Source organism: Pinus tabuliformis, chromosome 9 (genome assembly GCF_031772625.1).
Source record: "Pinus tabuliformis cultivar Carrire ecotype Pingquan chromosome 9, CPIR1, whole genome shotgun sequence".
In the NCBI taxonomy this organism is placed as follows: Eukaryota; Viridiplantae; Streptophyta; class Pinopsida; order Pinales; family Pinaceae; genus Pinus; species Pinus tabuliformis.
Window position 1 is genome coordinate 1,952,813,963 of NC_142307.1, and position 24,125 is coordinate 1,952,838,087.

The window sequence follows — 24,125 nt, forward strand, 5'->3', positions numbered from 1 at the left end:
CGGCAAGAATCATTATGTCACAACCAAAAGTAGTTGCATGATCAGATGGATAGTTTTGAAGTGCTGATGAACCATATGGAGTCACATGTTCATGATGCCTTTCATCATTTGATTGAAGGAAGTAATTTTGCTTAGGCACCCAATGATGATAATGTGGAATGAAGCGAGTTGGATACAATTTGTTTTTTGCAGATACCCCACGTAACGGTTTTGGGGCTTAAAGTCCACAATTTTGGGTAAAAGTATGGTAAAGTTACCACGAAGTGCATGAAGCACAAATTGTAATGAGTCAAGTCAAAGGGTTGTCCGCCCAAAAATAACATAAGAAAATTGAAAGTGAGTTGGCCTGCCCATGGTCTGCGAACCATGGGAATGTATAAATAGAGCAAGGCTCTAAGGTTAGAAGTCAGTTTTTTGGGGGGTTTGGATCTTGAATGTTATAGGTTTATGAATGTGGCATTTTCTCTGAGTCTATATGTCCGAGTCATGGGTCATAGTAGTAGAGTAGGCTCTACAGTTGTGTGTGCAGAGACCTGGTAGAGTCTGCAGCTATGTGCGCAAACCCCTATAGCTGAGTGTGCAGATCGAATTGGGTTGTATTGAACGGAAGATAAATAAAGATAAGTGTTTCTAAAGTATTGTGTGTTTTATCGATGATCTATATGTTTATGCTTATGAGTTTATGTCAATCTGTTAGATTTATGAGTTCGCGCACTGGTTATAACTGTTAAATTCTTGCTTAAAGACCTTACAGATTAGATCAGATCTTTAATAACCACGATAATACTAAAAAACTAAGAAGTGTATCATCATTGAGCTACGCGAAGGCTTGATAGCTGAGCAAAATAGAGCGAGTGCGCAGATCGGTTCGCGACCCTTCCAGTCCCCATCAAGACATCCCTAGGGTGCAGAAACCTAGTTCCAGCACAGTCCCCTACTACCTCGGGTGAGACTTCAGTCCGCACTCTACGGATTGTTGACGAAAGGGTCGGTAGTGCGAGATTTGTTTGGCTAAAACACTCTAAACCTGGGTCAAGCCCCAACAAGCCAACAAATGGTTCCATTTCCGGGACCGAGATCTGCCTAAGGGATGTTTGATGTCGAAATGCTAGAACCCTACGAAGAGAGAGATTGGAGATTGGCTAGATTAGAAGATTCACGAGTTCGTGGTACAGGAAAAAAAACTCCACAGATATCTGAGGAGAGGTGGTTGGATCGCTACATATACACGGAAATCCGTGAGATCTTCTTCACATCCTTCTCGACTGAACTGTATGAGTGGATCGCGAGGCTAGCTGACAGTCAAGGAAGGTGTAGACTTGATCAGCCCATCATGTGGAATCCAAAGTTGGTGCACAGGCTAGAGGCATCTGAAGATAAAAATCGCACGGGCAGTAGATCACTGGTTGGATCAGATAATAGGAGGGTTTATCACTGAGTTCACGATAGACACAACTATGAGTTACAGCGAAGCAGAAAGATGCTTTCTCAAAGGGTCGCGAGGTAAGTACATCAAATCGCTAAATACCTGGATTAAAATGTTGTTATGTGAAAGACGGGTTATGTGCATCCATTGATGTCTGGGGTAACGTGGAGCGGAGGTGGCTACCAAGGGACCAAAGGATTAGAGAACAGTCCCTTGATTTCACTTTCGTGAGAAAGCGGGGAGGAGCTCGCAGGGTTCCCTCCAAGAAGCGCAGTCCGATTGATAAAGCAGTGCATTCCACTGTTACCACCATCGTCCACGCCATCACCCACTTCACCTACATCAACCCCATCTTCACCTACCCCACCTCCGCCACCACCGAGGGTTGGAATGGTGAGTGCGATCAAGTTGCCTATATTTAGAGGCGTAGGAAATGAGGAACCAAATCAGTTCTCGTTCGTGGTAAAGGTTGTATGGGAAGCTCAAGGCGTAACAGATGATAACACCAAAAAGGCTACTTTGGTAAGCACACTGTAGGATCGTGTGTTAACGTGGTATATAAAGCACTCTAGCGATCATCCGAATGTGGGAATAGCAGAGATCCAGGATGCATTAAACAAAGAATTTATCCGACCAAAATCAGAGACACAGTCAATTATCGAGTTTAAGGAGATCGTGATGTTTCCAGGTGAAACCCCTTAGGATCTGGATCAGAGACTAAACAGTATGATCCGTGAGGCTAACATGACACTAACGGATGCGCAGCACCGCGTGTGGTTTGTGGCATCTTTGACACCACATCTGAGGACGGTGCTATCACAGCAAAAGATCTTGACCCAAGCTGAAGCATCAGAGATAGTGATGAGGTTGCATGAAACCCCAATACAAGATCTTGGGTTGGGAGTTCAGCAAATCCACGCGCAACTACAAAACCTATGCTTGGAGATGCAAAGCTTGAAGCAAGATAGGGTGCCCCGATCAGAGGCGCATGAAGAAGTGTGGTGTATCAAATGCAAAGGATAAGGTCACGACAAGGATCATTGCCCTATATTCCCAAACTATCTGGCAGGAGGAGGATCGATGCCATTGAGACTGGAATTACAAGCAGGGCCAAGTGCAGCGTCCGCACTCTGGTGCGCGATTTGTCAAGTAGGAGGAAATCACACAACGGATAACTATCACCTGTTGTAGATGTATACCCAGACTCCATAGCAACTGTATTGCAACTTCTGTAGATCAGTGGGTCACAATGAGCGAACGTGTCGAAGTTATGAGCTAATTATGGATAGGACCCCAACCTATCGAATGCAGACTGAAACGCGAAGTTTCGATCCAACCGCGAGGCCAGGAATGGGACCTGGACGAGGGCGCAGGCAGCTAATCTGTTATAATTGCGGAGGGCTGGGGCACTACATTCGTGATTGTACTAACCCGACGAGAATATCTTGTCCGTACTGTGAGTAGTTTGGCCATGAGATGGTAGATTTTCTGATGTTGATTGCCGAAATGTGCGAAAAGGGGGTACTACAGCGTACTCCAACTCAAAATATCCAAATGTGAGGTCTGAACCACACGAAGAGGACCCTAGCATAAACATGGTACTCAGGAGCAGCACAACTACAGGGGAAGATGCGAGGAAACAACCCGGGGAAGATGTGAAGGTTCGCGATGCTCCTACAAAGGAACCTGACTTTGAGATGGAACATGGGAAGGGAACATCCAAGGAAGCTAAGAAGAGCTTCATGAAAGCCTCTACTGCAGGTAGTAAGGATCCACTTGAGCCGGGAATGGATCCTTCTATGCTTACAACCTTTTCGGAACATGTATGAAGCTGCTATGTGACAATAAGGTAGTTAAGGGGCTACAAGAGCTGATCACTAGGTGTACAAGGTCAGGAGAGCCACGCGTGGTCCGGAAACTTGGAAAACATGCTTTGCACACCATGCTGGAAATGGGAATGATGACACAAATTGGTGAGTATGAGATGGATCAGGTCATCCTGGATTTGGGGTTAGATGTGAATGTATTACCAAAACAGACGTGGGAACGCATGGGCAGACCCTCACTACAGTGGTCTCCTATTCAATTACGGATGGCCAACCAACAAAAGATCTTACCGATTGGAAGATTGCAAGGGGTGACAGTGGACATTGAAGGTGTAAGTACTCATACGGACTTTGAGGTAATAGAAATTGTTGATGACAGAAATTTGTACCCTGCGTTGCTAGGAATAGATTGGGCCACGGACATGAATGGGGTCATCAACTTAAAAAAACGGAAGATGATATTCAAGAAAAAGTCACTCCGTGTAATAGTTCCGCTGGACCCAGCCGAAGGAGTGCGCTACACTGAACCTGTACGCGATGAGGACAGTGACGATGAACTAGACTGCATCTACCAGATAACGGCTGATGAGCCCCAGAAATGGGTAATTATATGGGCTCATTTTGCCTCTTATTTCGACTTAATCCACCATTCTCATTAGTTTATTGCATGCTTTTTATTATATTTATGATAATATAGTGAATTGGGTTAGTCATTATGCCAAAAAGTCTAATGTGTGCTTTATGCAGATTTTTGGTCAACTTTGAGACAAAATCAAAGGTTTAATGGGCATTTGGCAGCCAAATTTGAGGAAGAATAAGGGAGAGGATTTGTAGGAGGGTGTCCCCTTCATTTATGAACCCTCACCTTGAATTCTCCATCAGAAACTCGGAGCACAACCAACCACATTGATGATTCCAAGGGGCAGCCGAGCAAGTCAAGTAGGACTGTTGTTATCTTCAGTTCTAGGAAGCCGAGTTCCTTAATTTTAGGAGGACTGTTGGGAGTCCCCATTTGTATAAATAAGAAGGCTCAAGGCCTTAGTTTTTTTAGTTATATTTTAGCTATTGAACAGTCTATTTTTGCACTTTAGTGCAGCCCTATATTCAGCTCATTTTCAAGCTCTTTCTGTAGACAGTTTTGTGATGTGACTATTATTTTTTTATCAATGAAGATGAATCCAGCCTTGAACCAGCACTGATCTTTCTAAGGGGACTGTAGCTCTCGGGGTTTGGCCCAACCCAAGTGCCCAGCACCTCCTTTTTGTATTCATATGTGTTTTTCTTGCATTCATGAAATAATTTTTGTTGTTTACATTAAATCTTGCTTTGTTACTTAGGTTGTTTTTTATGATTAGAATAGTTGTTCAAGTTTCAGGATTGATTAGATAGTTTGCTGCAATAATAGAAGAAGCTTCACAAAAAGGCTACCAAGCAGGCCTTGATCTCCTTTCTCCCCTCGTGGGACCATGAATTGAGACCAAGGCACTCTTGTTGCCACCAAAACATTGTTTTTGCTTTCCAATGTGATTGCTAGGGTGAGATTTCGAGTTGGAGAAGTTGATATCAGTTGTATTTACATGCTTAGATCTGTTCTTGTTCAGTTTCCATGGCTTTCTTTCATAACTTCCTGTCCATAAAGTTCTGTTCAGCACTTTTCTGGTTTTTAGGTCAGAATTAGGTTAAAATAGGTAAAATTTTGTTTTTCTAGTTCTTGCTTGGGACAGTTTTGAACAGTAAGTGTGAAACTCACTTGTAGAACCCTCTAGCTTATAATTCTTCCATCACCCAACCTACTCCATTCCATATCTCAAGATTTCCTCCACTCATTCACCATACTTTCCGAAACTGCCCTAATTTTTACATTCTTGTGCAAAATTGCTTCCTTGACCTTTGAACAAATCCAACCATCTCTTTCATGTCTGACCTTCATTGACAGAGTCCTAGACCCTTTGAAACCTCCATCTAGCCTTCATTTCCCTTTTCCCACCATTTTTCCACCTTCAAAACTCCAAAAACCACTTTCGGCCTCCTCCTGTAGAACTTCCTATAGATCCCCTGCAGCCTCCTGTAGAAGTTCATGCGAGCAATTTTTCGAAGTCTGATCGCAATGGAAATCTCCAGAAAGGTACTAGGGACTCCTTAGGTCCTCTCCACACCTTCCCAACCTCCTACAAAAGCCAACTCCATCTCCCTTCGCCACCAAACCTCTGCACAGTCACAAATAGTTAAAACACAAGCATAATAATTCTGCATAAAATTGCTCAAAAGTAAAAAAAGATGATTTTTCCACATTTTCCTTCAGAATTAGCTTGAATACATGCATTTTACCTTTTCAGTAGTCAATGGCATCCATTTCAGTAGTTTCATCTCTTTTTCTTGCAAAAGTAGGGTTAGTGGGTAAAACTAGGGTTTGCTAGGGTTTGTGTTTCCTTTCAGTTTTCATCCTCTTTCTGCAAGTAGAATAGCCTCCTTTGAGTTAGATTTCTTCCATCACAATTAAAAGCTTCTTCTAAAAACTCATAGAAGTTATCTTAAGCTCCTAGCAAACTTGTGCCAGCTAATCAAGTGACAACCTTCAGTAAGAGCTAGTACTTGTGCATACAACATCGTCGCTTCCAAGTTTGTTATGAACTACCGGGTTGATAAAAGTAAAGTAGGGAGCCCCAAGAGTTGTAGCATCATTGCTGCAACACTGGAGCTCACCAACAGCGCAAGACCAGGACCAGGTGAATCCAATGGCAAATTGGAGAATCTCATGGGAACGCGACAGTTCCTACACATCGGACTCAGATGAAGAGATAAAGCGATGGCAGAACCGATTGCATGAAGTAACAATGCTAAATTGTAATGTGATGATTAGATCACTGCAATGCGTGACAACTGAAGTAAGGAAACTGCCAGCAGATGACGACAGCACAACAAGTGGGGAGGAAGTCATAGACCACTTTGGAACTACATTTATAAAGCAATAATTGCACAGGGTACAAAACGGGGCGTTGCGCACAGGGTGGAGTACGCCTTGGAAGACTAGGTGGAATGGGCGAATGGAGAAGGTAGCTACCTGTACGGGTGGGTGGCCTTCAGTGTCGAACACGGCCTAGGCAACTAAGACGAAGCGGTTCGGGCACCCACCTACAAAGAAGGACGCGACTGCATGCTGTCCAACCACCGCCCCAATTAAATCTGAACGTGTCAAGGGTTCGATGGGACAATAAGACTGTAAACAAAATAGGGATAATGAAGATAACCCTGTTTGCAATCAGATGTGAGGAAACCAGGAAGGCGGAGAGAATTTCCCCGACCACCGCCCCTACAGTTCGAACTGAATGCGCGGACCCGAGCAAAGGAATTCAGCAGTTGCAGGAAGCCATTCGGCACGGAAGCTTGACACTTCGCGAGCTCGATGAAGAATGGGCATGGTTGAGGAGGAAAAGCGCAATGTTGGACTCTAAAATCTGCCAACTGAAAATCAGAGTTACACGAGTGGGTCGCGCGAATCTGAGAATAAGGGGACTAGACCTGGTCGGTCCTACTACTGTACTAGAATGAGCCGCGACCCTGCTATCATGGCCGCGACCACACCAACAGGAGCGTGAACCATATACAACAGAACGCAATAAGCTACCGTATAAAAAGGTAGTCAAAAGGTGCCCGCAGCCCAGGCTAGCAGGAAAATTGAAGTTTCACACTAGGGGTTCGACCACCTGACTATCCATAGGGGACACAGTCTCAGCGCCCCAAGCAGTTGAAAGGAGGCATGGGACTATAAACAAGTCTGTAGAAGAGCTGCGGGGAAAGGAGGTTTTGCGCAGGGCCAGTCGGTCATCAGGGTAATGGTCGTGCAGAGGAGGCTGCGTTGCTGCGTGGGCTGGCTAGAAGGTGACCGTTACTAATATTGTTCATGATAAGATGTCCCATTTAAGACACCAAGGAGTGGACGACGGGTAATTAATACACAGGATTGAATGGATCTACTGCCGAAATCGCATTAATGAGCCACAAAAGGGGGGAACGTTGAATTTAAATTCAAAGAGACATATAAAGCACAGGCAGCCTGCTACCAACCAACCCTTGGCACTTGGCATATTGAGTCACCCCATTATATAGCAGACAGGAGCATGATAAATGAGGCACTACTGCGAGGAAGTCTGTGGTTTCAGGCATTGTCGAAGGATATGCAGGAGTCCCTAATTCGGATGATGTACTCAACTAAGGATGTCACATAGAACCCTACGCCAAAGGGAGGGGGGATAGTCGAGATCCCTAAATCAACCCGGACGTCGCAGACCAAGAAGGACCCACAGGTAGCAGGACTGGTCTGGATGTCTCCGCGAAATCTGCGATTCGGCAAATTGTTGATGGAGGAAAAGGGAAAAACAGTTACTATTGAAAGAGATGAAGAGGAAGAGGATCCTCTGACCTTTGTCGAAGAAATAAAACTAGAAGAATAGATGGAAGAAGATATCCAGCCAGTACAGGCTCCAGCAAAGCCTAAGTATGTCCCTCCACGGAAAGGGAGGGTCAAGGTACCTAAAGATTTGGATGTCGTCAAAAACACACTTATAACCCCGTCCCTCCCCAAAGGGGTTCCGTTCGAGGGAACAGCGACTAGCCGCATCTTGACTATGAAATTTGAAGACTAGGACCTTGCGGATACTAAGAAATTTCCCCATTTGGAAACTAGTGAGCTGATGGAATAAAGCACGGAGAGGGGCATTACGAAACTACAGCCGCAGAAATGGTCGCAAAAGGTGGAGGAGGTCGAGCTACTCCACCTCCTATCAATTCCACATTTTCATCAGGCCCCCATTACAATATTGGTCATTAGGCAATTACTCTCCCTAATGCATGATGGGTACTTATGGCTAGACAAACCCATCCCCATCACGGTGGAGCTCATCCATAGGATCTCTCGGCTTCCCTACGAAGGAAGGGACCCCACAGAAATAGTTGGCATGAGTGACGACTTGACGATGATGGAAGCCATGAAAAAGAAATACAAGTTGGAGAAAAAGCAGAGAGGGTATGTTATTACTAGTATTCAGGACAAAGGGGTCCACATTGCTACCCAGTTGCTGGCAGGAAAGGTGATGAGAAAATGTTGAGGTAGTGAGGTCCCAGCAATGGTTGTCGCGTTAGCTGAACAATACGCAGAAGGGGAATGGTTCAATTGGGCACAGTTCCTCCTTGACAAATTCCTGACCAACTGTAGGGAGGCCCAGGAACTGGGTAAGAACTTCCACTATGCATGGTTGCTCTTATCCATCCTACTGGTTACAGGTGAAATACTCGAGGATAGTCAGTTTCCTTCCCTGTACCAGGATTGGCCAAAGGCCACGAAATACGTGTCACTATGGGCGAAGAAGGATGCCACAAGAATCCGAGAAGTCAAGATTTTTTGGATAATGATGGACGCGAGCATATGACAATGGATCAACCAACAACCCCGCCTATCTGCCGAGGTATATGACAGTGTGAAGAACATGGCCAATTTTAAGGTGGATATGCACCATGTATATATACGGGCGTGCAAGGATCCAGAGTAGACGTGGACCACGCTTCCCTTCATTTCCATAGATGACATTGTTTTCGTGGTTCTCGATACTTTGCCACCAGAGTGGTGCGGACCAGATGTAGTAGGGCGCAATGAGATCGTGATCCAAAAACATAAGGTTGCGGCCAAGTTCTTAACACAGCAGAAGCAAAACAAAAAGCTCATTAAGGAAGTACGGGCATCCCAGGAGACATCGAAGGGGTCCACAGACAAGGAAACAACAGGAGGGGCTTCCACAATAGAGGGCGAAAGCGGCCCGAATATGACCACAGAGGCCGAAAGGGATAAGGTGACGGAAGGTGCAGCACCAACCACCACTTGTTCACCCTTAAAACAACCGTGCGTGACAGAACGGTCAAGGTCACGAAAGAAGACCAAGGCATCCAAGTTGGATGGGGAACTTATCACATTGACCGAGGGTGACCTATGTGACATCGGGGATATATTTCACAAAGTCACCAGGGACGCACTTGACGAGGCCATGATAGAGTAGCAGATTGTGTTAGGGGCGCTCAGGGTGCAACTGTAGGAACTCGAAGCACGAGCCCCACATCCAAGAGTCATCGCTACCCATGGAGCTATGGGTATGTCAACAACTGAGCAGCTGCTGCAGGCCAAAATGGCTAATACTATCATACTCCCGGAAGGAGCATTGACAGAAGATAACGCGGTGGACAGATCTGTGGTAGGCTGGCTTACGAGACTTGGATTAAATTTGGCTGTCCTCCCACAAGAAATCTTATACCATCTATAGGATGGTGCAACGACGAAGCTCCGCGCTAGGGAAGGGCATGTGATACAGATACTCAGCAAGCATCGAATAAACATCGAATAGCTGAGCCTCAAACGTGATGAAGCAATAGAAAAAATCAGCAGTTGGAGCAAATTGTGGAGGAAGCGTGTTGTCGTGCCCCTGAGCTCGAGATTGCGGCAGATTTACCTATCGGCATATGGATCCACAAGTTGGCCAGTGGGTTTCATGAAGCAAAGGAAGAAGCTACAAGGATCCAATTGGCCCTCAACTTGTAGATCATAAAACTGAAACTGAAATCGCAGCCCTCTACACCATCGGAGGTCACAGAGCAGGGGAAAGGCATCATTCAATCTGGGTGGGAAGCAATAGCACGTGCCATGCGGAGTGCGCCGGCTTAACAGGAAGACCCAACCTTACAGTGGTTGGAGACAGAAGCACGGGAGTTACAACAAGCCTACGATAATGTCAGGGGAACCGCGGAGATGGTTGTTATTACGTAGCGATTGGCCAAGATGAGGGAGGCCCAGGTTCTCAAGACACAAGTTGACGCCACTCGGCAGAAGGAAGCAGTGATTAAGGAACGCCTCCAGACATGCCTTGATGAGGCATTCGTGGTCTCCACCACCATCGAGGGAAAGTTAGCACACATGCAGGCAATATATGAACCTGGACAAACAACTGAAACGGATACTGATTCATCGGTAGCTCGTGTACAACAGGTACAGCAGATGGAAGAAGAATTTTTTGCGAGCGTAAGCGAAGCGCAGAAGTTGTTGAATTACCTCCACGCGAAAATTTTCACACCAGCCGAGTGACTCGGGACGAATCACGATGATTATGTTGGGGGCCTGTTGGGTGGCGGATCCCCTGTGTAACAGTTTTGGGGCTTAAAGTCCACAATTTTGGGTAAAAGTATGGTAAAGTTTCTGTGAAGTGCGCGAAGCGCGAATTATAATGAGTCAAGTCAAAGGGTTGTCCACCCGAAAATAATGTAAGAAAATAGAAAATGAGTCGGCCTGACCATGGTCTGCGGACCATGGGAATGTATAAATAGAGCAAGGCTCTAAGGTTAGAAGTCAGTTTTTTTGGGGTTTTGGATCTTGAATGTTATAGGTTTATGAATGTTGCATTCGTTCTGAGTCTGTAAGTCCGAGTCATGGGTCATAGTAGTAGAGTAGGCTCTATAGTTGTGTGTGCAGAGGCCTAGTAGAGTCAACAGTTGTTTGCACGGACCCCTACAGCTGAGTGCAGAGGCAAAATCTGATTGTATTGAATGGAAGATAAATAAAGATAAGTGTTTCTGAAATATTGTGTGTTTTATCGTTGATCTATATGTTTATGCTTATGATTTTATTCCAATCTGTTAGAATTATGAGTGGGAACACTGGTTATAATTGTTAAATACTTGCTTAAAGACCTTACAGATTAGATCAGATCTATAAAATCCACGATAATACTAAGAAACTAAGAAGTGTCTCATCTCCAAGCTGTGTGAAGGCCTAACAGCTGAGCAAAATAGAGCGAGCGTGCAGATCAGTTCGCGACCCTTCCAGTCCCCATCAAGACATCCCTAGGGTGCAGAAACCTGGTTCCAGCACCCTCCCCTACTACCTCGGGTAAGACTTCAGTCCACGCTCCATGAATTGTTGCCAAAAGGGCCGATAATGCGGGATTTGTTTGGCTAAAACACTTCTGAACCTGGGTCAGGCCCCAACAAGCCAACAATAGTGTTGTCTTTCTTTTGTCTAAGATGTGTAGGTGGGAACCGTGCTTGGAACTTCTAAGCCTTCATTGTCTAGGGATGGACTTTGGATGAAAATTGTTCTTTCAAGACTCTGGTAGTTGGAGTTCTTGGAACGTCGAGGTTAGTAATGCCCCATTCAATTCTTACTTTTTCATCCAAGTGGCCATGGTCCTCGTTGGGTGCCAGTTTTATTTAATCTGTATTTCTTATTCGTTGTTTGAGGTGGTTCTCTAGGGTAGCTAGAGATTTCCAACTATACTCATACTGTGGTGGTGGTTCCCTCTTTAATTGTTAGGCCTAGGTGGTTTCAAGCAAGAGGACCTATTTGTTCATAGTTATAGAGGTCAATTGTTACAGGTCTGTGTGTTTTTATTAGTGATTCGCTTATGTTACAACAACATGGTCATCCGCAACATGGTGGAGGCTAGTGGGGCTGAGGAGATAGAATGAAAGGGGATCCATTGGCAGAAGAAGGAAAGTTGGATTTTCCTCTTGGTAGCTCTCTTGGGAGAGTTGACTTGCCACCCCCTTTCAACTCCATTAAAGCCCACATCCACCTTATTCAAGATTCGATGGACCAATAAGCTAGAGACCACCAAAAGGATCGCAATGAATTTATTAGCTTTCTTAATGAAAATCTACAGAACTAAGAACATGTTTTGGATCGGCAAGAATCATTATGTCACAACCAAAAGTAGTTGCATGATCAGATGGATAGTTTTGAAGTGCTGATGAACCATATGGAGTCACATGTTCATGATGCCTTTCATCATCTGATTGAAGGAAGTAATTTTGCTTAGGCACCCAATGATGATAATGTGGAATGAAGTGAGTTGGATACATTTTGCTTTTTGCTCAATTTTATGCCTACTAGGACCTTGACCTGAAGTCATCTAGTTTTGTTCAATTATTATCAATATTTCTTTGCATGTACTGATGGACAACAAATTCGGTGGGAGTAAGGCCTTAGTTTAATGGAATTTTCTCTGCTCACAATTTACTCTCTTCTTCATTTAATATAAAATATTCCACTTACAAAAAAAAAAAAAAAATCCACTACTTTCATAGAATATAATTTCCTTTCATGTCAATTTACCTACTTTCCTAAAACAGAACTTCATTTCATGTCAATTTACCTGCTTTCATAAAATAGAATTTCATTTCATGTCAATTTATTTACTTTATTAGAATAGAGTTTCCTTTCATTTCAATTCACTTTCATTAGAATTACAAACTTAATCCTTGCATATATTTTGTCATGTACTTCATAAGTTTATGAACCTTGATTGTCAATTTAATGTGGTGGAATTTAAAACATAATTAAATTGATTGACAAGTACATTGCTACATGATTGTTTATTGATAAAATGTTTTGAAATGATAAGTTTTCCACCACACTAATCTATCCCCCCTCCCCCGTCAATATGATATTTGGTCTAACAAGTGGCATAAAAGCAGGTGCCTTTAGGAACAGTTAACTACTGGAAGGTTGATTTCAAGAAAAATGGCAACGATCAAAACAACAAACAACCCTCCTTTATTTGATGGATCCAACAATTATTTTTAGAAGATAAGAATGGAGACCTATCACATTTCCTTGGGAGCTAATGTTTGGGAAATTGTAGAAACTGAGTATAAACTTCCCAATACTCCTCCAACAAATACAACTAGTAATGCATTATATGAATTCAATGTGAAAGCTAAGCATGCTATTTTGAGTGGTTTGATAGATTCCTAATTTGTCAAAGAAATGCTTGTAATTCAGCTCATGACATATGGAGAAAGATTAAGACTTGTTATGAAGGGGACACGAAGGCGAAAGTAGCTAAGTTACAATCTTTCAAGGCCCAGTTCAAAAGTTTGAAGATGGAAAAGGATGAGGATATTGCTTATATTTTCTTCGAGTAAACAAGATTGTCAACTCTATTGGAAGTCTTGGTGAAGAATTCAAGGATGGTGTTGTTGTAAAAAAAATATTGAGATCTCTTCCTTCAAGATTCAATCTTAAAGTATCAGCCCTTGAATAATTGACAGACCTAGATAAAATGACTATGGACGCACTTCATGGAACACTCTCAGCTTATGAGCTAAGGATAAAGGAAAACAAATCAAGAGTCAAGGAATCAACATTTCAAGCAACCAAAGAAGGGAAAATTCATGAAAATCAAGAAGTCTCTAATTCTGGTGAAGAAGAAGCAAAGTTTGTCAGAAAGTTGAAAAAATGAACCAGAAAATTCAAAGGTAAGCTCCCTCTCAAGCATTTTGAATGTGGAATAGTAGGGCATTATGCTTCTAAATTTCCTTATGAAAAAATGAATGATAGTGATGATGAACCAAGATTCAAGTCTAGAAATATCAAAAGAAGAAGCAAGGTGACAAAAAGAATAAATTCTTCTCAAAATAAGAAAGTGATTATGAAAGTAATGAAGGTGTGACCGATGATGAAAGAGGTGAAATATTGTTCCTCGCTAAAATAGAAGAACCTCAAGTAGAAGTATGTTATGAAGAAGAACTTAAAAGTGCATTGAAATAAATCATGACTCTCAGAAACTAGGAAGGTCAACTAATGCAGTAACTCCAAGACAAAGTTCTAAATGAAGAAACCATTCTTGCTCTCAAATTTTAGCTAGAGGAAGCTAAAAGGATAAAGGAGCTTTGGTTAGAATAGCTAAATGAGAAGGAACAACTTTAAGAAAGGTTAGAGGAGGAATTTGGGATTTTGAAAGAATAGTTAGAGGAGCTCAAACACAACTTAAAGTTTCAAAAAGGGTCTAAATATTTGGATCATATTCTCAATATGAAAAGATCTCCTCTCGTCAAAACAAATCTTGGTTATGAAGAAAGTTGTAAGACTTCCAAGAATAAAGCTCTTCTAGAAACATCAAATGAAGATCATCCCAATAAGCTTGATAAGACATTCATCGCATCTAGCAGCAACTCATTTGAAGATCCTAAGAAAGGAATAAGTAGGGTACATCTAAGTAGAAAAAATAAAAGAATGGAACCCCCCATGACAAAAAATCTTCACAAAGGATTGACAAGCAGCAATGGAGTAGCAATTAGAAATATTAGATCGATGAGACTCTTCCAAGGAACAACCTAAAAAATATCAAGATCTCCCTATACCTCCAAGTATTAAAATAAGTTCTTTATTTATTTCTTTTCATGCACAAGATATGGCCACAAAGCACAAGGTTGTAGAATTTATCATATGATCAGGTATAGAGGATATGATCAGGTGCCAAGATTGAAGCATATGTGTTGTTGGGAAAAGTATCTAATGCAGAATGCCCCTATCCCACTCTGAAGGTGATAGTACTTCAGCAACAACTGAATGCAAAGCTATTCAAAGTTTCTTCTTTATGAGATGAGAGAGGGAAGAAAAGGATGATCTACTAACCGTTATCTTGCGCTAATAGTCGATCCAGTCTTCACTCCTTGCTGCTTGCTCCTAGCTCCTTGCTCTTTCACCGGCCCAGCTGCACACAGATCCTGTAAAAGCACAAGAAAAGGAAACTACAAGAAGCATGCATCCATAATCGATTTAAGGATTAGCATAAACCAAATATACAAGCATCAATTCATCATCAAGACACATGCATATAGAAGAACCTCAAATACTTTATTGATAAGAGAAGTAAAGTTCTGAGAGAGTTACAACCATAATAGGCCCAATCCAGCAACACCTCCCAGCTGAAAGAAATCTCCTCTTCACCTCCTTCAAGCAAAACACCCAATAGCTCTATACTCAAACCAACAGCACTTCCTTACTTGCACAAAATTCCAGCCTCCCTAGACCTCATGAGAGAGATCTATATATAGGGTTTTGGAGAAAGGATGAGTCATCTTGAGACTGGCATGAAGCTGACTAGTGTCCTCTCCCACTTTAGTTAATCTTTAGTTCTTGAGTCCACTTGGAGAATCTTGCTTCCACTTGGAGATCAAGACCCTCTTACTCATCACAAGGCGAATTCCTTGACCCAAGTGTCAGTTTGGAAGCTTCCTGGGCAGTTGACACCTTGCAGAATGACTGTGCCACTTGGCCAATCTCGCCCAGCGCAGGTAGCCTTCATCAGTTTTGACCTTCAGCGCAGGTACAGAGAGGAGCAGTTGACATTCAGCGCAGATGCTCAGTGGAGCAGCTGACATGATCTAGAAATAGCCTGTTTTTGAGTGTTTTCAGGTGGAGAACTGATTTTCAGTGCTATGGTTTGCAGACCTTGTTCCTCTAAGGGTAAGAACAACATGTTTAGGGACTTTGGATCCCTCAGATTATTGACATTTCATGCTCCATGCTGTTAGGCACAAAAATGTCTATAACAGTTGCCCCCTAAAGTATGAGGTCGTTTATCGGGTGAAATGCTTTATCAGGAGGATCCGAAGTTCATTCAATCGCTGAGAGGTGCCCTGCAATAAAATACAATACAATACATTATTTTTCATTCTGCTTTCATGATCTAGCTGAGGCGGGCATTCCCATGCTCAGCTTTATAAATTCATTTTGGTACATATAACAGACGACCGTCTGATGATAGACTGATAATTCTCTGCTGAAATTATCATCCTTTGAGTAGGATGATCATCTGCTGCAATGATGTACATAACAAATGTCTTTATATTTCTTGAATATATATCGCAGCCCGGATGGATGAAACTAGATCCGGGGTCTTCAAACTCGTTCGATCTTCACTCTAAGTACAAGTCGATCCATGTGAGAATTTCGCTGAAGTTGAACATGGAAAGACATCGCTTGATTACCGGTCAATAATGTAAACCGTTAACAAGCGCGAGAGGAATCACCAATAATGACAATGACCCTCAAGGTACTGCAGTACAATTCACGTGGTGTGAATAAAGGACTTGGCATCGAACACCACGCAAAATCTTCTGGTCGAAGGTCATTGATGTATACCTATCGCCGGAAGTGAGAAACTTGCCATTGAGGCATGCAAGCTTCAAAGTACTGGGGGGGGTGTTCCTAGATCAACTTCTTGGATAATGAGCTGAAGTCGACAAGAAGCGATCCCCAGCGGAGTCGCCAATTTGTTGTTGGGAAAAGTATCTAATGCAGAATGCCCCTATCCCACTCTGAAGGTGATAGTACTTCAGCAACAACTGAATGCAAAGCTATTCAAAGTTTCTTCTTTATGAGATGAGAGAGGGAAGAAAAGGATGATCTACTAACCGTTATCTTGCGCTAATAGTCGATCCAGTCTTCACTCCTTGCTGCTTGCTCCTAGCTCCTTGCTCTTTCACCGGCCCAGCTGCACACAGATCCTGTAAAAGCACAAGAAAAGGAAACTACAAGAAGCATGCATCCATAATCGATTTAAGGATTAGCATAAACCAAATATACAAGCATCAATTCATCATCAAGACACATGCATATAGAAGAACCTCAAATACTTTATTGATAAGAGAAGTAAAGTTCTGAGAGAGTTACAACCATAATAGGCCCAATCCAGCAACACCTCCCAGCTAAAAGAAATCTCCTCTTCACCTCCTTTAAGCAAAACACCCAATAGCTCTATACTCAAACCAACAACACTTCCTTACTTGCACAAAATTCCAGCCTCCCTAGACCTCATGAGAGAGATCTATATATAGGGTTTTGGAGAAAGGATGAGTCATCTTGAGACTGGCATGAAGCTGACTAGTGTCCTCTCCCACTTTAGTTAATCTTTAGTTCTTGAGTCCACTTGGAGAATCTTGCTTCCACTTGGAGATCAAGACCCTCTTACTCATCACAAGGCGAATTCCTTGACCCAAGTGTCAGTTTGGAAGCTTCCTGGGCAGTTGACACCTTGCAGAATGACTGTGCCACTTGGCCAATCTCGCCCAGCGCAGGTAACCTTCATCAGTTTTGACCTTCAGCGCAGGTACAGAGAGGAGCAGTTGACATTCAGTGCAGATGCTCAGTGGAGCAGCTGACATGATCTAGAAATAGCCTGTTTTTGAGTGTTTTCAGGTGGAGAACTGATTTTCAGTGCTATGGTTTGCAGACCTTGTTCCTCTAAGGGTAAGAACAACATGTTTAGGGACTTTGGATCCCTCAGATTATTGACATTTCATGCTCCATGCTGTTAGGCACAAAAATGTCTATAACAGTTGCCCCCTAAAGTATGAGGTCGTTTATCGGGTGAAATGCTTTATCAGGAGGATCCGAAGTTCATTCAATCGCTGAGAGGTGCCCTGCAATAAAATACAATACAATACATTATTTTTCATTCTGCTTTCATGATCTAGCTGAGGCGGGCATTCCCATGCTCAGCTTTATAAATTCATTTTGGTACATATAACAGACGACCGTCTGATGATAGACTGATAATTCTCTGCTGAAATTATCATCCTTTGAGTAGGATGATCATCTGCTGCAATGATGTACATAACAAATGTCTTTATATTTCCTGAATATATATCGCAGCCCGGATGGATGAAACTAGATCCGGGGTCTTCAAACTCGTTCGATCTTCACTCTAAGTACAAGTCGATCCATGTGAGAATTTCGCTGAAGTTGAACATGGAAAGACATCGCTTGATTACCGGTCAATAATGTAAATCGTTAACAAGCGCGAGAGGAATCACCAATAATGACAATGACCCTCAAGGTACTGCAGTACAATTCACGTGGTGTGAATAAAGGACTTGGCGTCGAACACCACGCAAAATCTTCTGGTCGAAGGTCATTGATGTATACCTATCGCCGGAAGTGAGAAACTTGCCATTGAGGCATGCAAGCTTCAAAGTACTGGGGGGGGTGTTCCTAGATCAACTTCTTGGATAATGAGCTGAAGTCGACAAGAAGCGATCCCCAGCGGAGTCGCCAATTTGTTGTTGGGAAAAGTATCTAATGCAGAATGCCCCTATCCCACTCTGAAGGTGATAGTACTTCAGCAACAACTGAATGCAAAGCTATTCAAAGTTTCTTCTTTATGAGATGAGAGAGGGAAGAAAAGGATGATCTACTAACCGTTATCTTGCGCTAATAGTCGATCCAGTCTTCACTCCTTGCTGCTTGCTCCTAGCTCCTTGCTCTTTCACCGGCCCAGCTGCACACAGATCCTGTAAAAGCACAAGAAAAGGAAACTACAAGAAGCATGCATCCATAATCGATTTAAGGATTAGCATAAACCAAATATACAAGCATCAATTCATCATCAAGACACATGCATATAGAAGAACCTCAAATACTTTATTGATAAGAGAAGTAAAGTTCTAAGAGAGATACAACCATAATAGGCCCAATCCAGCAACACCTCCCAGCTGAAAGAAATCTCCTCTTCACCTCCTTTAAGCAAAACACCCAATAGCTCTATACTCAAACCAACAGCACTTCCTTACTTGCACAAAATTCCAGCCTCCCTAGACCTCATGAGAGAGATCTATATATAGGGTTTTGGAGAAAGGATGAGTCATCTTGAGACTGGCATGAAGCTGACTAGTGTCCTCTCCCACTTTAGTTAATATTTAGTTCTTGAGTCCACTTGGAGAATCTTGCTTCCACTTGGAGATCAAGACCCTCTTACTCATCACAAGGCGAATTCCTTGACCCAAGTGTCAGTTTGGAAGCTTCCTGGGCAGTTGACACCTTGCAGAATGACTGTGCCACTTGGCCAATCTCGCCCAGCGCAGGTAGCCTTCATCAGTTTTGACCTTCAGCGCAGGTACAGAGAGGAGCAGTTGACATTCAGCGCAGATGCTCAGTGGAGCAGCTGACATGATCCAGAAATAGCCTATTTTTGAGTGTTTTCAGGTGGAGAACTGATTTTCAGTGCTGTGGTTTGCAGACCTTGTTCCTCTAAGGGTAAGAACAACATGTTTAGGGACTTTGGATCCCTCAGATTATTGACATTTCATGCTCCATGCTGTTAGGCACAAAAATGTCTATAACAATATGGAGCAAATTAGAAGAACACGTCAGTCATTTCCACCAATGTTGAAGCCCAATATTGAATGTTACATATGTCAAAATTAAGTACATATAGCACGTGACTGTAGACTAGACTTGAGATGGCACAAGAGAGAGGAACTTCCTATTAATTCAAGAATCATCTCCACAGGATGGAAAAGGAGATAGCAAGAACTAGGGTTAAAATAACCTCTTAGATCTAATCCCTTAGTGAATGCCTCTTAAAGATTGTAGTTTTTTGAGTCAAATCCTAAAGAAGCAATCTTATATAGATATCATGATCACTTGAAGAAATAATTTATTGGGCCAGTGCATGTTAACCAAGTAATGAACGGTGACAGGGGCGATTTCATTTGCAAAGCATTAGCAGGTATGACTTGATATTTCACATGTAAAATAAGACTACAATATAATAGCAGTATAAAGACAAATGAAGATGTATATTAGTAGATAAAACCACATTAACGAGGGAAGACATTATTGATCAGGTCCATTAGAAGCATGGTTTCAAAAGTGATATTATCAGGTCCACAAGAAGATTCAAGTTGAAGGAAATCAACAAGTAATTACAAATGTACAATAGGAGCATGGTCCCAGGGGGAGACTCTATCAGGTCGAAAAGATAGTTGAAGGGAAATTAAATAATGCAGGACAAATGAAGAAAACGTGATCTTAAGGGGAGACTCTATTAGGTACACAGGAAAAATATAGGAATAGTCGGAGAGAATAAGTAGGAGACTCTATCAGGTCCACCAGAAAGTCCAAGACAGTTGGAGAAGCATTGGAAGCCACTTACAACATGGTATTAGAGGGTTCCTTCACCTATATCGGGATCAGGCCCACACACAATCATAGAATAAATGGTAGAAAACCATGTCCCTTAGTCATTAATGTCAAAGGGGGGGATAATGTAGACATTGATGCATCCACTAGCAAATACTAACAAACATTGAGTGGGAATATTGGAGAAGATAACGTAGACATTAGGAAGGAAATAAATAGGGAGGCATCTTCACAATCAAATTGGGGGATTCCTCAACACTATGTCAAGGGCAGTTTGGTGAATGTCAAGGAGAACTTTGCATATTGACATCAATGACCATCAATGTTTGGTGGTGTCACCATAAATGACCATGGGGGGGATTATTGAACATTTTGTTGTCGTTGATGATAAAAATTGTCATTGATGTTAAACGGGTTGCCTAAGAAAGTAGTAATATCATTCATGGATCAAAGGAAGTAGTATGCCAGCTAGATCTCTAGCATGCTCTCATCAGGTGAAGTCAAAAGAGGTGTAAAGTTTATGAAGCTTTTCACAAGGTTATGATGTCCTATTAAATCTATGTATAGAAATATTGGATATTCCTTGTTGAGACCTTTCCAATGGTATATCACTCTCTTAAAAAAAAACCTAGATGATAAGTTATGGCCATTTGAAGATCAACATTAGTTAAGGGCCTAAACTATTGGGCCAAACCCACAAACACCAAATTTGTTAAATAGTGTGCATCTTTTGGACATATCTATGGTTCATTGATCAAATATATGGTAGACAATGACCAAAGTTACATGAAAGTTAACGTAGTTAAAGGTGGATCATCTTTCTCATATAAGATGAATACGATCATTGGATGATGAATTTAAAGGGTAGATGGTATTACAACATGCACAAAGTATAAACATGGTCATTAGCCCGTACCGCAATGAGATTTTGAAGCTATCGACTGGATTAATGGCGTTCCCCCCCTACACAATCAGTTATGACATGGTAGCCATTAGTTGGATGACGTGGTAGTGACGTGTCCCCCATACACAATCATATATAATGTGGCAGTTATTGGTTGGATAACATGGGAGTGACATGTCCCCCTACTCAGTTAGCTATGACATGGAAAAAAAGATGATGTGACACATTTTGGTTTGTCAAATGAGGTGACTTTAGTAGGATTACGTGGAACCTCCATCAATTTCCATGTGGCAGGTACAATTGGCAGCATTTTTTGGTCAAACGATCAAAATGGTTAACATGTGGCACCCTTGACGGGTTGCCACATGGCATAATGACATCATGATGATGTTATCATGTAGACAACCATCGACCCCTAGGGACAGGGTCACATCACATGGTCATATTGTCAGAAAAAAATGTTGTGCGCTAATCTTAGGATCACATGGTTACCGTCACATATTTTGCATCATGGAAGGGATAAGCCCCAAATTATACGGCTGACATCATGTTTATACGAAGATCACTTTGAGCACTAGTCTGCTCTCAAAGCCCCGAGTCCACATTAATCCATATATATATATATATATATATATATATATATATATATATATATATATATATATATATATATATATATATTTGTGTTGAGACTCCAATAAAACATATTCGATCAACAAAAAGTTCTATGATCTACCCCGAGGTTGAGCTTTACAGTGGTGACATGTTTTATTAGTTATGTGATGACCGATGGAATGTTTAAGCCCTTCAGACATTTATTTTCATACATATATACTATGTTCGGTGAAAGGTCCTACGAAACATCATTGTCCATTTTGGTTTTGGGCTCCGCGATCTTGAATATGTAAGTGCACCTCTCCCACATGTCACAACTGAGTGGTCAAGTTAGTTGGTTGTATGGTATGGTTTGTTCAGTGAAGTTCATGCGTTCAACTCTGATAAAACTCAGTCAAAATATTTTTTATGGGGATTATTGACGTGCCTTATTTGACCATTTTGTCAAATTTTTAGACATTTTGTAGTGCCCGTAAATTATTATTTTACATAATGCACCTAGATTGTGCCATTCTGTTGAATGATTAATTTTTGTATAATTTTTTATATAGTTCCAAATGGTTTTTGGAGGTTTTTGGGCTCATTTTAAAGCCAAATTGGATTCTGGAAAAAGCATGATGATCAGGGTTCAACTGTAAACAATTCTAAAAGCTTGATGATGTATTTTTTATGATCATAATCATTGTTATGTGATTTGAAGGCTCGTGAGCATGTTGCAGTGAGTATTGTGTATATGGAAAGAACAGGTTCCAAGAAGTATTTTATATGACCATATTGATGAATAGGTTGGAATAGGGTATGGCTAAGATATGACAGATTGATAATGGAAATAGCATGATCGATTTTGAATACCTACATTAAAGAGCTGGTGGATCTCATTTGAAATATTATGAAAATTTGTCCACAAGAAGTTAAAGAAGGAGGTGGGTTCCTCCATTGAGGTTGGTGCCTCAATCAAGTTGAAGACTACAAAAAGTTGAAGCTTGCTCATCTTTGAGGTTGATGCCTCAATTAGGTTGTAGCCTATAATGAGTAGTTGCTTGCACATTTTCGAGGGTGTTGCCTCAATTAGGTTGTATCATATCGCAAGTATTTTCTTTCACATCTTGGGGGTGGGTGCCTCCAGTAGGTCAAGACGTGCATACCTATGTATTAAATTAAAGAAGAATAAGAATTTGAGGTTTTCTTCCGTATGGGTTTCCACATAAAATTTTGTGTCCTCGTGTGTTGGTGTGATGATGGATTCCTGATGCATTATTTTATTTATTGTTATGTTTCAAATGGTTATGGTACATTTCTACATTATTATTTTTTGATAAAATGTTATGAAATGATAAATTTTTCACCACACTAATTCACCGCCCTACCTCTCAATGTGATATTTGATCTAACAATAATCTCTCCGTGAGAGTTGTAAAATAATTTAGAAGCTTGGAGTCTCAGAATAAAGCTAAGTGCCTAAATCATAGTCACAAAATCTTGTTACTTAATCAAACAAATAAAACGCATTCGCCCCTTAGGGGACTAGGATTGGGCCCCCGTGGACCAAGAGTAATGATAAATGGTACGTGGAAGAAAGAGAGAAACATAGTCAAGGATTGGCATTAGAAAGCATACAATAGTTCAATAAATTCAATATTAAGGATAGAGTAGGGAATTGAATCAAAAGAAAATAAACACTCACAAAATTGCAAAAAGGATTACAGGTGGCATGAACAGTTTTTGTGTAGTTGTAGAAGAAGTTAAATAGAATTGGCTTCTCAAATATTTGTTACCCTAAATTCTTAGGTAGTTATTTTGTATCAACGACCTTTTTCAAGGACTTATTAAGCCATTCTTTAATATATTATTGCATAGTTGGGACGGTTATATCTTGTTTTACTCTCAAAGTGATTATTTCTTCTTCTATTTCCTTGGCATCTGAATGTAGTTGTGCGACCTTAGCCATTTTATCATTATTATCATTAACAAATGTAGCTAGCCATTTCCTAATCTGATCTTCAAGAAATTTAAATAGGTTGTATCAGCCCCCAATGAGTTTATAATGGTATTTAATTATTCTTTCAAAAAATCCTTAGGTATTATCATAGTGTTTGTAATCATTCAATGAGTTTTAAGGTCTTCAACAAATTTAAAGTCTTCTAAGGAATCTTAGAATCATCTAGGGTTAAATTCAATGAGAATGATTTTGATGGAGTAAGGTGGATAACTAGGGCTTCCACTTTTAAAACGCTAATTATTTTCTTGTTGAGGGTAGAATTAAAATATAAGGAGTACACAATGAGATTTTATTTATAGGCCTCAAAAGGAAAAAATTGCATGTTATAATGGATCAATATTTCAACATAGATTTAGCATTTAGTCAAGGTATAAAATAGAAACTTGTTGACGGTGCTGGAAATCCGTCAACCAAGGGGGTCTCCCTATTGTAAATTCTCAATTAGACCTCATACCAGCTGGAATATGAGCCCCATCCGAAGTTTCATCCTAGTTGCCATTTTCTTAAATATTTTCCTTGGCTCTAACTGTCAACAAGAGAGAGGAATGCATGTGTTCCTTTGAAAATAAAGTGAGTGAGCATGGTGAGTTTTTGTTTGTAGGTGTGTCAAG